This window comes from Halichoerus grypus, chromosome 15 (genome assembly GCF_964656455.1).
Source record: "Halichoerus grypus chromosome 15, mHalGry1.hap1.1, whole genome shotgun sequence".
Classification (NCBI taxonomy): domain Eukaryota; kingdom Metazoa; phylum Chordata; class Mammalia; order Carnivora; family Phocidae; genus Halichoerus; species Halichoerus grypus.
The window spans coordinates 32,804,596-32,821,214 of NC_135726.1; the positions used below are offsets into that span (position 1 = coordinate 32,804,596).

The following is a 16,619-nucleotide window of genomic DNA, read 5'->3' on the forward strand; positions in this document are numbered from 1 at the left end:
TTTAAAGTTCTATCACCCAAATGTGTGTTTCTTGCCATTATACTTTAGTCTTGGGGTGTCATTCTTTAAGGAGCATGAGAGAGTAATAGTTTTTTAAGAAGGATGATTATTTTAAAAATCCTTTACAACAAATCCCTGAAGTGGATCCTTCTGACGTTGAGGTTCTTGGATAAACCGTTTTCCACGGTTGGCAGGTGAAGGTGGGATAAGAAGGACATTTAACATACAGCAGGCGTCCGCTCAGGGTTTGACAAGTGGCTGGACGGGCCAGTGAGGCTGTGGGGGGAAGAGGTGACACGGTCCTGAACCAGGGTGATGGTGGCCGGGAGCGACGGACAACATGGATGAGAGGAGCTGATGCGTGCTTCTGAGTGAGGGGCCGTACATCATCCTTTCTTTGACTTGTCATTTGTGACTTATTTCCCGTTCAGGGCATTTTGGGAAATTAATCTCCCCGCACCTGCGGTAGTAGGTAAACTGAGTTTGCTGTGGGGCCGTCCAGGGTGCACGTGTGTGTCCTTGAGGCCGTTATTCAGAATAGATGGCAAGGGGGGGGTGTTTCTTGCTGAGTCAGGCTCCTCACCCCTCCACCCAAGGGCAGGGGATCCACAGGCAGGTGGCCACATGTCTGGCTTGGTTCAAGTTCCCAGGAGCTCCAATAACCTGCAGAAATGTGTCGAATTCTAGAAGTTACTGGCAGATGAGTTCCATGCGGTTGGGACATGGTGATTTTAAAAGGCTGGGTAATTAAACAGCATTAACCTTTGGCGGGGGCTGTGCAGTCCTTTGCACTCAGGAGCTCCTGTTGTCCTGGGAACTTGCTTCAAGCAGGTGGATGACAATGCCATCCTCTTAGCCGGAGCTGGCAGGGCTGGTCTCCTTGTTCACCTCCCAGGCATATATGAAGCCCCTTCCCTGGGGTGGGGGAGGCGGCCGTGATTATGTGAGCGTGGTCGAAGATTCCCTTTACTACAGGTGCATTAACTCCCAAGCGAGAACAAATAGAAGGAGAATAGGGGAGATGTTAATATAGCCAGTTACTAAGTTGAGTGAGTGGCAAGCGTTAGAAACCCATGCAATCCCCAATATAACATTTGAAAGGCAAGAAAAATACGATTTGTGAGATTGGACATTTTTGGCCTCACGCGTACCACGCACATTGATGGGAAGTCTGTTTTGTCTTTGGCATGGAGGGCACAGCGACTTTGCATCCGGTGCCTCTTCTTGAGGGGCCGCGTGTGCCTGGCCCGGGGTTGCATAGTCTAAGGGCAGAGACATAACCGTCACCGTCCAGCGTGGCAAGAGATGTAGAAGAGACACAAAACAGCCACGTGCAAGGCAGGTGGTTTCTTGTGTGTGGCGACATGGGAGATGTCTCACGGACCTTCCTCTGGAGTCTAGAGCTGTGCGGTCTTTCAGCGGGACATAGGTTTTTAAAAAGTCCCCCGTGCTTTAGGAGAAACCGCGAATAATCTCGCGGCGCCGTGGAAGCCCATTCGTGTGCGTGTCTACCCTCCCCACGTCCGCTGTTGTCGCCAGAGGTGCTCGCAAGCACCCAAGAGATCAGATGAGATCGGGCGCGTTCAGGGTGGTATGGCCGTAGATGAGCATCCAAACTCAAGATGGGTGTTGTCCCCCTGTGCCCATCCTGTCCTCGCCCCCTTTCCCACACCATCAGATTCCCTGGCCTGGCAGTGCCCTGGGAGGTGATCAGCGCGACCACCTCCCTTCCCTGGAGGCGTGCCAGCCAGTTCCAGACAGTCTTCAGGAGGGATGCTGGCAGGGGCGTGCTTTACCAGGTAAGAGCTGGGCTGGATGACGTGGTCTTTGGGGTCCCTTCCAACCAGAGGCTTCCCTAGGTGCCTTAAGGGATGAGCCGGGACCACTTGTGCTATATGGCTGGCGGGGAAGGTGACCCTGAGAGACGGTGGCACCGTAGATTCAGCTGTGACAGCTCAGATGCTCCTTGCCTTGGCCATCTATGGGACGACGGGGAGCTTGCCTGATTGCCGTATAACTCATGCAGGGTCTGGCCTCCACGAGGCTGGCTGTCCTCTGAAGACTTGATTATCTTGTGTTGCTTTGATTCTAAGATGGGCATTTTGTCGGAATCCAACATTTCTGAAACGGAGCAACCTTTTGGTCCATGCATCTGTAGACCCGAGGGGCTGTGGTAAGTGGGGATGGGCGCCCTCGTCCGATGCCCGCCGCCTCCTGGGCACCAGGTTTGAAGAATCCGGAGCTCCCAGGACGAGAACACCTAGCCCTGGACCTGTGTGCTCGTAGCTGTGGCATCCTGGGCCGGCTGCTTTCCCAGACACAGCTGTGCACACACAGACGGAGGAGGCAGTCAGCCATGGACAGCAAATCTGTTCTGAAAACCCTGGACATTGAGACCTTCTAGTCGCCTCTGTGGGCTCTGCTCTGATCTTGCTTAAATCCTGCATTTGCTATTCCTCCCTCCCTTACAGACCCTTCAGTGCACCCCCGCACCCCCAGTGCTTCCCACCAAACCTGAATGCAGCCTGCTTCCAGCCTGGCCATTTCTTCTGCCTCAACTGGCCATTCACCCAGTTCCTTTCTGGTCATCCCAATCTCTTCAGGAGCAGGGCTGGCTCTGGCCCTGCTTTCGACTGGCTGGGCGTCTAGGACAGGGACTGGCCGGTGGCAGGCACTTCGGCCACACTCGTTGGCTGGTTGAATTGATGGGACTATAGCTCAGAACTGGAAGCTTTCAGGCATTTTATTACCATCAGCATCCGGGCAACGCAGCTCGAGGATTAAACCGAGTTATAGGAGAGAACTCCACTCTTAAGAATGGCTAATTATTATTATTATTATTTTTTAACCAACTGCAATTTACAAAGGGAGGGAAGGAGACACAAAAGAGCACACCCTCTAAACGAGGGTTAATTAGAAGTCTTCCCGATAGCTAGTGCTTCATCAGCAACAGAACAGCATGTAAATAAATCTAATTTCCCTCCAACTCAACTCGTCACAAGCTTAATTACAGCAGCCGCAATGTGTGCATGTGTGTGTTTTTTTCATTAGCGAAAGAGGGTCATTATTAGCCGTGTCTGGTAAGAATTATTGTGAAGAGCCTGGTTCCACCCTCGATAGGTGTCCTCAGAGAGCAGAGAGGAACTTGCCGTGTGAACTACAGAGTTCCCAATTAAGGTGGCTTGGAGGAAGCAGGAAGCGGCAACGCAAATTAGAAAAATATTAGGGAGAGGGGACAAGCAGGCGGGCGAGCCAGGGAAGGGTGCTGGGAGCCTTGGTTAATTACTGTGTGGAGGAAGAGCGCCTTGTGGGGGCCGGACCCTCTTTTCCCCCGTTGCCACTTGCCTGCCCCGAAATCTTGGGTCTCCAAGACCCTTCTGGGGTCCTCGCTTACACTCCAGCTGGCCGGCCCCAGAGAGCTGAAAATGAGACTTGCCCCGGGGGTGGGGGGCAGGCTTGACCACTTCTACCCACCTCTTTCAGATGGCTTTTCACACCTCCCTCCCCCTCCTGCCGAGGAGAAAAGCGGGGGGGGGGGGGGGGGGGGGGGGAGACCACACTGTCACCGCCAGGAAGACTGCCTCACTGGACGGCTGTTGCAGTGAGCGTATTGTTCTAGAAATAAATGGCTGAAAACCCTGAGTCAGAAATTAGTTGACACAAAGGAAGTCGAACCCTATAGGCCAAGTTCCATTTGTCTGCAGGAAGTGCCCTTCCCTGGGGCGGAGGGAGGGGGGTGGCCTTTGAGGGAGAATTTAAGTCCATTCTGCCTGGCACTCAATGCACAATGTTGGCAAAAAAAGTTTTTCTTTCCTTCTCATCCCGGCCGCCATTAAGGTTCTGTCTCTCGTTAAAGCAGCATGAGGGGCTGTACTTGGTGGTGCTAGTAAACCTTGAGTGATCCAGAAATCAAGGCGCTGCCTGAGCTCTGTCACGTGCGTCCTAGCCACTCAGATGATGTCTGTCCCCAGCTGTCTCCTCACGGTGGCAGGAGCTGGTTGCTCCCCGGCACTGGGCAGAGGGTAGATCTGGCAGCTCTTGGAAGGGGAGGGAACCTGGAGCCCCGACCATCCAAGCGCCTCCTGGTGCCAAGGGTCCCCAACATGTGTTCTTCCAGGCTCTGCTTGAATGCCTCCAGAGATGAGAGGCTCATTTCCTCGCAGAGCAGCCAGGGTCCTAGTGGTAGCCTGAAGCATCATATTTATTGAGCACGTACTGAGTGCCAGTAATTACTTATTAAGCTGACATTGTTGTGACCCTCCCCTAGGCCAGGAGTAAGGATTGCTCAATGACCCAGGGTGGAGATTCCTGCCCTCCTGGAGCTTACGTTGGATTGGGTGTCAGGAGACAATAAACAAATGCATGAGGCTGTGAGTGCTTCTGGAAACTACAAGTAGTTAGGGTGATGGGGTAGGGTGTGCAGTGTTGCTGTCCTGTCTGGATAGGGAGGAGGTACTAAACCCAAACTTCTGGCTCTGTCTTTATAAACCCTACCGGACCTGGCCCTCACCCGCTCATGCTGACCTTTCTGTTCCTTGAGCCTCCCAGCTTGCTAGCCCCAGGACCTTGGCACTTGCTGCAGCCTCCTCCCTCCACCTTTCCATGCCTGGCTTCTTTGTGCCATGTAGGCATTTACTCAAACACCAGTCCCCAGAGAGGCCTTTGTCATGCCCGTGGTAAAGTTGCCTCTTTGCCTGTCATCACTTCCTACCCCATCGACCCTGTTTCAGTTCTTCACTCTGAATTTATCACCACCTGAGATGTTTCTCCCTTGTTCCCTAGTGGATTTTGTCGGTGCTGTGGACTGCTGTGCCCCAGCCCAAGGACACTGCCCGGCGTGGCACACAGTAGTCCCACAGTTACGAACTGCCAAGCAGACGAGTCCCATGGCTCTCTTGTATCATCCTCAGCACACCTCCCACACTGTTGTCCTCCCATTTTACAGAGGAAGAAACTGAGGTTCGGAGAGGTTACGCAGCTGCGGTCGCACAGCTGGTGAGCTCTGACACAGGGCTGCCTCTCCGGCTCGTCTACGGCCAAACCCATGTGCTCTGGCCTCACGATCGGTTGACGCCGGTTCTCCACCTGGTCAACCCCTCAGGCTCTGGTTCTGTGCCTGTCATTCTCCAGGACAAGCCTGCTCACTCAGAGCCTCAGGGTCTGTAGACCGTTTTCCTGCCTTCCTCCCTGCTCCCTTCTTTTCAAAAGGCGGGATGCTCAGAGAGAGATCCAGGACTAGAATTCTCTGATGATGCTGCTGTTGTCCGAGGTGGGAACCCCTGGGCCCCTGAATCAGTCAAACAGCTGGTGCTGGGGCTAGAAGTCCAGAGCGGGCTGTGTGGGCAAGAGAGGACATTGCAGTCCGTCACACAGAGCTGCTGAATTCACCCCCTGGGCCTGATCCCGGCCGGGTGGGGTGGGGAACGGCCACTGACGGGGTCCCCCCTGCTGGGCCTGGGGTCCGTGGAAGCTGGAGGATGCAGCAGACCGCCTGTTTCAGATGCCTTCCTGGGCTACGTCATTGCCACGCGGTCCAAGTTCTTGGATTCCCAGGCTGATGCATCGTGGGGGCAGGGTGGATGACATTGTCACACGGGTGTGGCCCCTCGGCCCAGCGTTCTTCTTCAGGCGCTCGACCTCTGAGAGCTTGGCTGGGCAGGACTAGGAGTCTGAGAGGAGCCTGCTGGTCTGAATTTACTACCTCCTTGTTGTGGCGTCTTGGCTAAGATCCTTGCCCCCGGGGGCTGCAGAAACCTCTTGGGTGTCCCTCTTGGGTGGCACTTTGATCTTTCCAAGGCTAAAGTCAGTGGTTTAAGACTGCCGAGATCGTGACTCCAGGGCCTGCCTGGATAGGCAACCCCCGCCCCCAGGTCTATCCCATCATTATCTTGGTAAGCAGAGGCCGTGCGCATGTGGTGCTGGTAGTTTTTCTCCCGACCCCTGGAATACCAGCATGGTTTTCAGTGTAATCCCGTCTTTGATAAACCAGAAAGCTCAGCTGGCCGTGGTAACGGCGGGGTTCGAAATGACGTCTGACCTCACAGCCTGTGAAATGTTTGCCAACCGAGATAGGATCACATTGAATTCTAGTATGGAGGTTCTCGATCTTTCATTTGTACACATTCATCTTCCATCTGTCTTCAGTCTGGATGTTTCACGTTTGCCCCGAATCGAGATCTTAGCACTGCTTCCGGGCTCTTTCCCAGTCACGGTCTGATCCAGGACTTGAGGGCGTGTCCTGGGCCTTCCCCGGGCCTGGGGTTGCTCTCCCGAGTCTACACTGTTGATACACCGGCCTCCTTTTGGTTCTTGGAATGGACCCGATTCTCTATCACCTCCGACCCCTTTGGGCTCCATGCTCCTTTGGCTCAGAATGCTCTTCTCTGTGTGTTGATGGGCTGGTTCCTTCTCATCCCTGGCAGCTCAGCCCCCGACCCCCTCGGCAAGGCCCTTCACCCCGCTAGAGCTGGCCTCTCCCCGTCCCGTCCCACTTCTTCATTTCCTTCAGAGTGCTCATCGCGTGCGGAAAGGATTGTGTCTCTATGTATCTGCCGTCTTTCTCCCAATGGAGGGTATGTCTTCCACCTTCCCTGCTGTGTTTGAGGACAGTGATACGTCATTGGCACATTATAAGTCTTGGGAAATGTTTTGTGTATAAATGGATGTATCTTAAATGCTCCTATGTGTCTCTGCCAGAGCAAGCAGGAGGCTGGCCCCGGGGCCCACGGCCTTCTTCCTGTGGCCGCGGGGGCCGGCGCTGTTCTTCTGTGATTCAGAGCCCACAGCTGGCAGAGAGAGGGGAAGGCGACTCCCCGAGGAGCTCGCTTCCCAGAAACATCCAGCTCACGTCCCCCACCTGAGCTCCCCCAAGGACAGGACAATGAGGGGCTTCCCGGAAACCCTCCTGGCTTGGCCCCTGGAGGGTGGGAGTGACTTGGGCCCAGTGCTTAGCTGTGAGTGACAAAAGCCAGGAACCATCCCGGCTTCATGCCTAGGAGAGGGGAACCCTCCTTTGCTGGTTGGTGGAGGAGGGAAGGCAGAGAGCAAGCTGCCAACTGAGAATTCCCAGAGTAGGCATTTGCTAGTCTTTCCCTGGGATCAGTGGGTGTCAGGAAGAGGCCCCGGCTGGACTCCCCCAGAACAGTAGATTGTGCATGCGTGTGCGTGTGCGTGTGCGTGCACACGTGTGAGTGACAGCCGGACGGGGTCATGGGCTCAGGGCAGCCTTCCCTTCAAGCTTGGCTGCCCACACTGCCCACCGCCTGGCCCTTGTCCCCTGCACAGGTGCAGTGGGAAGTCCGGACCTGGAAGGTTTTGAAGAGAGGAAGGCCAAGCCCTGGGACCATGCTGTCCCGCAGACCCGACTCCGTGCTGAGGCACAGAGCAAGTTCTTGTCGTGGGGAGTCAGCCTTCTGGGCCAGTGTGGTGATTGAGAAATTCTACTGGAGAATCACTGTTATTTCCGCTCCATTTTAAATACACTTGGACAATACTTAGCAACGGACATACTGAGGCGGTTTAAAATACCGATTTCCAAGCCCCGTATTCAGAGAGGGGCTGCTGGTGTGTCATCTGCATTTTAACAGGCCCTCCCTCCAGGTGATGCCAACCCAGGTGGCCCTTTGACCTGCACCTCCAGAAACCCGTGCACACTCGTAGGATCTCCTAACGCAAACCTGCGGGGTGAACCCATTTGCAGATTTGCAGAGCAAGGAAGTCTTTTCTAGGAAAAATGTGCTCCCCCCCCAACCCCCCGCCCTGCCCCCGGCCAGTTCATTTACTGGGACTTGTTCGTATTTCGCGAGGAGCCGGGAACCTTTGTGGTTCCTTCTAGATGAAGCTTTCAAGGCAGACTCTAAAAGCTGTCCTTTTGAGCTGGCCGTGGCGCAGGGTTCAGGGCGACAGCGTGTAAGAAGGTCACACGGCAGCGTGCGGCTCGGGACCCCGGTCTTATGAGATGACTGCTGCGCGTGTCTGCAAACGGCTCGCCTTGTTCGTCAGAGCGCTCGCCGCGCGGGCCTCTAAGTGGTGAGATCGCAGGTGATTGCGACTGTTTTCTTTATGCTTGTCTGTCTGACATTGCATCTTCCACGTCCGTTGCTGTTGTCTTTGTAATCAGAAATAAGAGCAAAGCTTCCTTTTTGTGGGAAGGAGGGAGACAGACTCAGAAATACAGAGGCGGTTCTGGGGAAGAAGCCCGGTGGGAGCCCTGGCTGGGCTGGCACCCTCCTGGCATCAGCCCTGGGGGCGGGAAATGGGGATTCCTGTGGGATGACCGGGCAGAGCCCCAGCTTGGGCATTTCTGGGCTGCCCTGGACTTTCCTGCCTCCACGTTGGGGTCCCTGTGCCCAGCTTAGCTGAGGTCTCTGTGGGGTCCTACTCCCTGGCGTCCGTGTCTTTGGTGGGTCTTCGTGCTCCTGGTCGCCCTTCTGGGGAGTGCCTTGGCTTAAGAAGGAGGTGACAGTCCACCTGCCTCATCTCTTAGTTTAATGCACTGGAGCTGGGATGGCAGCACCTGGACCCTATGGAAACTCAGCATCGTCCCCGCAGGCTGTGGTCAAGCCGTGGCATAGACTTCACTGTTCACCCCGTTCTGCACTAGAGGGGTGAACCGAGAGGATCTCAGAAGCCGGTATCCCGGGGAAGCCTGTTCATGCTCGGATGGAGCTCCCATCTCTTGGAAATTGGAGTCCCTGCTCTGCTACCCACTAGCTGTGCGACCTTCTCCTCTCTGGGTCTCAGTTTTCCCATCTGTAACTGAGGCTGAAATAGTCCCTACCTCCTAGGGCAGAGGTCACAGTGGGTGCCCGACAAGATGGCTTTGTTTTCTCTTCTCCCTGCACAGAAAAGGGGATTTGCTGGAAAGATTTCCAGCCACGGTTTTGAACTCTGACCTTGACTGTATCTTGACCGTAGCAAGTCATCATCTGATGTTGCTTGGTGTGATTTCTTAGCAACCCGCTCCTTTTGGTCGGCCCAGCCATCAGACGCTCTCCTATAGAGAGAGTTCAAGTAATTTTTTCCATGTGATGTGTGCTCATGGAAGGGGGCCAGGGATGCATTTTAGGCAGTACCTGGCTCCTCCTTAAATTAGACTGTTTTCCATTCTCATCTCCCCAAAGGTGCTTTTCCAGACTCAGCCGTGACTCACAATCTCAGCCTACCCATAGGAGGGTCAGAAAATTGGTGAGAAGTCAGAGTTGGAGCATTGTTTTTTTTTTTTTTTTTTTGACACGAACCTGGAAAAATCTGCATTTGCTTAAAAATGACTAACTTGGTGTTTGTCCAGCAAAGGGGTCTTGTCCAAGAGGGTCTGCTTTAAGGGGCACAACTTTCATTCAGCCCTGTGTTCGTTCACTCATTCATTCATTCGTTCATTCATTCATTCACGTGGCGAATAGTTATTGTGCACCTACTGTATGCCAGGAGCTGGGATTCTACGCTCCAGGAGAACCAAGTCCTTATGTGCCATTTATTTCCTCAAGCTGGAAATTCCCTCCTCCACCCGCCTCACACAGGGTGCAGGGAAGGAGCAGACGGCTGAGGCAGGACCCGCACGCCTGAGGACGAGCTGCAGCACCGCCACTAGCCTGCCACGAGACCCGGGAACAATCCCGTGGCTGTTACAGTCTGCAAAACTGTGGATGGTGTTGACGCCTTTGCCAGCCTTCTCTATCAAAAATTCCCCAATTCGGGGGCGCCTGGGTGGCTCGGTCATTAAGCATCTGCCTTCGGCTCGGGTCATGATCCCGGGGTCCTGGGATCGAGCCCCACATCAGGCTCCCTGCTCGGCGGGAAGCCTGCTTCTCTCTCTCCCACTCCCCCTGCTTGTGTTCCCTCTCTCGCTGTCTCTCTCTCTGTCAAATAAATAAAGTCTAAAAAAAAAAAAAAGAAAAATTCCCCAATTCGTTCACCATCTGAACAACTGTTCAGCAATAGTTTTTTTTTTAATTATTATACAGTATTTCAGATAAGTAGAAGAGAGTAACGACCACCCAGGGTGTACCCTTCGGCTTGAGGGACAGGACACCGTGGGTCACCCGTGGAGCTCCCAACTGCGCTTTTCGCCCTCTGTCAGGGGCTCGGTGTTTACCATTTCCCTGTATGGCTTTCTTCTTGGAATACGTCTCATCGGTATATAAATGCTATTGGTGCGTGTTTTTAAACTTTCTGTAAATGTTGTCATATTTTACCATATTACCATAGCTTGTGTTATTTATTTATTTATTTATTTATTTACCATAGTTGATCTTTAGAAACTCGCTTTCTCTCTCTCTCGAAGTGTTGTTTGGAAGATGAATCCTTGCCGATACATGTTTAATCGCGGCATGGGGTCCACTCTGTGAACGTTCTACCCTTGATGTATCATCCGTCTTCTGCATGGGAATGTAGATGCTGTCTCCTTCTGTGGCTATTGTCCACCATTCTGAGGTGTATAGCCTCACCGTGAACTCAGGTACAGGAACTTCTAGCATAGAAATCTTGATGCGGAATGACTGGGTTCAAGGGCATGACTCACACACCTTTTGTCCCTCTTCCCATCCATCCATCAGCTCTGCTCTCCCCGTTGTCATGTTAGGTGACCCCTTTCCCTGTGGTTCCAGAAAATGCCGTGGCATTGTGTTGTCTCAGTAGCCCTGCTTGGGTCATGTGTCTGTCCCCGATTGGCCGGGTCTGGGCCTGACCCTGGAGCTTGGGGGTGCATCCAGCCCCCAGTGAGCCTCCAAGGGAGAATGGGAAGGCTGGCCCCAGGGCAGGTCAGGGTGGGTGGCCAGGCTCGGGGTCTAACCACTGCCGCTGCTCAGGGTAGCCCGGCCCCATGCTGTTAGAGGAAGTGGCTGTCCTGCCTTTTGCCCTGAGTTGTCTCAGAAAGTGCCAGTCTCTTTGGAAACAACAGTGAGTGAGCAGATGAAAGAGACCTCGGTCTCTGTCTCCTCTTTGATTTATGAGTCCCACCCAGGGCAGTGATCTGTGTGTGCTTTTTAGAGGCGGGAAACTGAGGCTCCTGGGGGTAGATCCCCGGAGGTGTCTGTGGGACCTGTTGGACCCGGGAAGATACTCTGCTCTTCTCCAGAAGCTTTCTCCCGGCTCTCAGGGGTCAGGCGGCTCCTTGAATGGCTCCTAGAATCAATCCTGCCATTTTACAGGTGGGAGGACCAGGCCAGGAGCAGGAGGGGCTAACATGCACCTTCTTTGTTCCTAGTTGTTCATCTAATATCCTTGAAACAGGGTCGATGCAGGATGTTCTTACAGTTGGGGAAGCTTAGGCTCAGAGATGGGAGAGGACTGGACTGGCCCAAGGTCACGCATAGATTTAGGGACAAAAGTCAGAGAACAATGCAGGCCATCTCCTCAGTTCCGCCAATGTAGCTTCCACCTGTCCTCATCGTAGGCTGGTTTCTCTGCCCCTAATGGCGCCGGTCTGGCTCCCCAGACCCCACCTGTACTCCCCACGGGGCAAGGAGATAGTCCACCGGTCCCTGTCCCCTCGACTGCATCCCCTTGGGCTCCCCACAGAGAGTCCTTTCCTGCCTTTGATGCAAATTCTTGCGCTTTCCTGATAATATTCTGGGATCTTCTTAACGCGAGGGGGTCAGCTGCGAGGCATCTCGGCAATTTATAATTATTGAAAATTCTGTTTGGTGACATGAGTTAGCATTTAATAGACACCCTGCCACCTCCTCTCTCCCTATTGTGACAAGCTCCTGGCAGAATCCTTTTGAGACTCAGGGTAATTGCACCACGCTGGGAACGGGAAGACCACGTTGTGCTTGAGTGCGTCTCAAAAACGTCTCCACAATAGACAGTCAGGTACGCGTTTGCCTGGCTTCAAGGTAATGATTTAAACTTAATTTGACCCTTGATGAGGAAGCCCGTGTTTCTGGTCGGACGCAGTCTTTCAGTTTGGGCCTGCCTGCCATGCCTTCAATGGTAACACAAATAATTCCTTCATAACAAGTGCCTTTCAGAGGATGTCTGCTGCTGACAGCTAATATAGAATTATTGCCCCTGAATGCATTTCTGTAATTACTTCCCAGAGATCTGTCTTTGTGTTAGAAGACATTTCACACTTTAGTAACATAAGTGTTTTGGGAGAGCACGAGCAATAATTATGAACAGTCTTCCCGTGAAAATAAACCTAAAAAAATTATAAAAGCTAATGCTAAAATTGGTTAGAGTCAGGGAGGAATTTCATTTGAATTTGATTCATGTATATTTATTCCAAGTATAATAACCTTTCCTGTATGGAAACTTTTTTTTTTTTTTTTAAACAAAAGCAGTCATGATACGGAGAGCCCGCTTTCTAATTTTTGAGCGATACTGAAACTGAAAACTGATTAAAAGTGACAAGTTGCTTGAGACGGAATAAAGAAGCGTAATCGTGGAGCCCTGATAGGAGACATTTGCGGTAATGGAAAATGAAATGATTCACAGTGTGATCAATAAAAAATTAGCAGCATTTAATAAAAGGTTTCTGCTTCATGTTGACTAAAGAACATCGCAAGCAGTTTGAAATCCGAGTTAAGTGACGGTTGGAGGATGAGCGGGCGGTGGTGATGGGGTGAGGGTGTGTGCGTGCATATAGATCACGCGGATATTGGCCATTGCGGAGGAGGCAGCCAGGCCCCTGGGGTGGGTCTGGAAGTTTCCTTTGCGCTGCCCACTTGACCTTTGATCTGTGGTTAATTCTCTCCAGGTCTCTCCGTTCCTCATTGTGTGGGAATGTTTCTCCGAAAGCAGGCTCTGCTCTCCTTGGCGGGTGTGGGCCCAGCGCGCTGCCCATTTAAATCCATCTCCTGGGAAGAGGGGGCGCCCTGCCCGAGGGGTGTCCCCTCAAACGTGTTGTGTGGGCCGTTGGCTTTGTTCTCTCAGCTGTCTTAGCATCTAGGTTTTTTGGAAACTTCTGGAATGTCTTACAGCCCATTTGTGGGACTTGACACCCTTTTGTGGGCCGGCGGGAAATCCGTGGAGAGCTGGCAGGGCTTAGTGAGTGGATGAGGTTAAGCGGGGAGGGACCCCCGTGGTTTCCTGGTGACGCCCGCTGCTCGCATGGGCCCTTGGAGGAGTGGGGGGCCTGGCCGGGGGGGTTCAGTGGGGACCGGCTGCTTGCAAGCTGAGCGTGCCACCATTTGGCTTCTCCCTCAGTAGCAACAACATGGTGAGAACCACTCCATCAGACACGCTCCCCGTTCTCCAGGCGCTACTTCAGTATTCCCTGGGATGCCGCTGCACACCAGGCTGTCTCCATGCCCAGAAACTTGTTAATTTTTAAAGGCTTTACACAGCATTTCCACTGTGGCTCCGGGCCTCCCGGGCCCGGATGGGAGACTGGGGTTGGCGGGTCACCGGGGAGGGGCGGGCGGCAGCCTCGGGATTACAACAGCAGCCCGGGAGCCTGGGCCCCAGAATTTGTGCAGGGAATCCTTGCCGTCTCCGAATCTTGGGGCGGCGGGCAGGACCAGGGGCCTGTTCCTGGACTTGTGCCCGTTTGCAACCCTCCCCAGAGATGCCTAGACCTGTGGCTGGATCCACAGAGCCCTTCCAGGTGGTTTTGTTCACGGGTTCACTCCACAAATATTTATTGAGCACCTGCTATGTGCCCGGTCCTATGCTGGGTGCTGGGTAGGGGGAGAGGGAACAAGATGAGGGGGCCAACAAGGTCAACTCTTGTTGACCCTGCCCGCCTGGGGTCTGCTCATCGACACAGGAGACGGTCAGATGTCCTGCAAAGAAAGGGCCATGGCTGTTGTGACCAGAGCAGGGAGCGTTCCGAGCTCAGGGTGGCCGGCCCTGGAGGGGTGAAGGTTCACTGAGCTGGGATGAGGACGGTGTGGGGGGAGTTGGCTGGGGGAGCTTTTGCACATGTTCTGCTTTTGCAGTGGAACTCCTAGAAAGCACCGCGCCGTGGGGTCCCAGAGTCTAAAGCCGACAGAGTGGGCTTCCTTTGATGCATCAGAGTTCTGCCCTCGGGCCGGCCCCCCGCATCAGGGATGAGTCACTAAGGTGCACTGTTTTAAAAATTGCTGCTCCACGGTCCATGCCTTCATTTGATGGGGGCGGCTGAGGTCCAGGGAGGCTGCGACGTGCTGGGATCCGCCAGTGACCTCGCTGTGGCCCCAGGGCTCCGGGCTCCGGGCTCCGTCTGCCTGTGTTTGCCTTTGACCCTGAGCCACTCGCTCAGCCTGGCCACTGGTGCAGTCTTTGGGGTACACAGCCCTTCCCTGCCCCCTTCTCTTCCCCACAAGGGGCTCCTCTTTCTGTCCTGGCCGCCAGGGGGTGATTTGTGCCCCAGCGTCCTTGCCTTGAGTCTTGCTCCAGGACCGGGAGCAATTAGGAGCGCCAGGCCACGGCGCTGGCCACAAATTAGCTGGATTTATCGAGCTCCCCACGCTGCCCCGCCGCCCTCCCTCCCTTGCCTACCTCCGGCCCCGCTCCTCCATCTCCTCCTTCCCAGCAGCCGTCGGAGACCAAACATGACAGCAAGGAGAGGGCAGAGTGGTCACAGCCTCAGGAGGTCACGGCGCACAATTTTCGTGGTTCCAGGGTGGCTTTGTCCAACCGCTCTTCATTATTGCATGCGGCGAGATCAGTTTTATTAAGATGGTGAGGCTCGGAGGAGCGACACTGTTAACGACTTGCTGGAAAAATATAATTCCCCCCCCTTTTGGTGGGGGTGCCTGTGATTGCTTTTTTCCCCCTTCCTGCTTCGTCCCTCTCTCGTTCCCTCCTCACCTACCACCTTTTCTTTCTGCTCCTTCCCTTGCCCATTGAAGCTGGGAGCTGGGTCTGGGGGGCAGCCGCCACCTCTCTCTGCCTTTGGGGTTGGGCTCAGCACTTGAACACCCACTGGGAGGGTCGTCATGCATTCGTCCTGCAGGTATGGACCCCAAAGGGCAAGGTGCTGTTGATGGAATGTCAGGCTGACCCGCTTCAACAGCTGTGCTTTTGGTCTTTGATGCACATACAGCACCGAGAATAAGGGCCGACACGCAGTAGGTGCTCAGTAAATGTTTGTTGACTGACTTGATGTGTTCCAGCTCTTGGGAGCTTGTTGCCCACCAGGGCCCCAGGTGGCAGAGACCTGGGGTGACCTGAGCAGGAGGAGGTGATACCATCCTCATTTTTCAGGTGAGGAGAGTGAGGCCCGGAAGTGTAAGCCACCCAGGTCACATGGTTGTGGACTTGAACGCAGATTCTAAGTCTCCAAAGAAGGGACGCTTCCATTCCCACCCAGCTAACAAGCTTCCTGTCTGGTGGGGAGGGAGCAGGGCACCCTGGGCTTAGGGCACCTGCGGCTCCTGCTGGGCATGCTTCATTGCAAGGGCTCCCCTAGGCTGCATCCAGCCCTCCAAGGCCTATTGTTTTGTCCACGTCTTGCTTCCTGAAACTTGAAGTCAACATTTAAAAATCCAGGGATGTCACATAAAAATATGGATTTCTTTCTTTAAAAAAACAACAGCAAAAGTCAGCTGATGTATCTGCACCGGGCATCACTTTTCCATATGGTGACCGTGTACATAGAGCATTTGAGCAGGGGCCACCCCCTTGGGTGGGTGTCTGTCTGCCCCAGCCTCCCCTATCTGATCTACTCATTTGTAGAACAGTAGAGGGCACTGGCGTTGTGAGCTTTGGTCCATTCGTGGGCTGAGTGATGGGGGAAGAGGGCCTCGTTCACCCATTTGAACCTCAGTTTTGCCTTCTGTAAAATGGGTGTATTGGTACCATCTCCCTCATGGGGCCACGGATCACTGGGTAAGGGATGCAAATGAATTAAAAGGTCTGGGCTGAGGGAAGTGATTACCATCCTCTACACTGCTAATCATTTTGGGCTCAGGTTCTAGAATTCCTGGCAACTAAAGAGATACCCTCTGAAAGATTCTCGTCCTTTCTGTGGTCAGCCATGGGCCTGTGGAGAGGGAGGCCCAGTACCAGGTCCTGCATCGTCAGCCAAGGTGGGGCATCCCAGCAAGGCTTGTGTGGTGCAACCAAGTCAGATTCAGCGTCTGACTGACCGTGGCTTTGAAATTCCATTCACGGAGCCGTCAGCACTGACAGGGGACCAACAGAAACCTCCCCCCGCTCCCCCCACCCCCCGGCTCCCCCCCCCAGACAGCCATCCGGAAGTTGCTTCCTTATTTAAGAAGCAGAACTTGGACAGCAAATTATGTGTTAAAATATTTGCCTACAGCTCTGCTGCCAAGGGGACCCTTTAGGCTGAGTGTTAAATGTTACCCTGCCGCCCGCACTGCAGATATTTTAAATCTGAAGATAAATAGTGGCTGCCTCATGGAATTTGGGGCCAGCCATGGATGCACAAGCAGAGTGTCTAATTGGGGTTGGCAGGCTCCTGGCCCAGCCCTGGCCCAGCCCCTCCCGGCCTCCATCCCACCAGCCCAGGAGTGCATGAGAAAGTGCTTCTCCATAGGCAGAGCCCGGACAACGAGCTCAGGTTAAGCCCGGGGTTCGACCCAGTGCCCAGGTTCTGGAAGTGCTTTCTCCCACTCTGGCCCTGGGGAACACGCTGCTAGAAACCCCCCCCCCCTTTTTTTTTTTTAGGAAATAGGCAGGCTGTTAGGATGGAGTATGCGTTCTCTATTAAAGAAAAATGTTGCTCTAGG

The 16,619-nt window shown here is 53.9% G+C and overlaps 1 protein-coding gene across 3 annotated transcripts in view; it reads left to right on the forward strand.

The window, feature by feature from the left end:
- ZNF423 (zinc finger protein 423) overlaps positions 1 to 16,619 on the forward strand; it is a 324,559-nt gene that overhangs the window by 84,521 nt on the left and 223,419 nt on the right. The window lies entirely within an intron of this gene.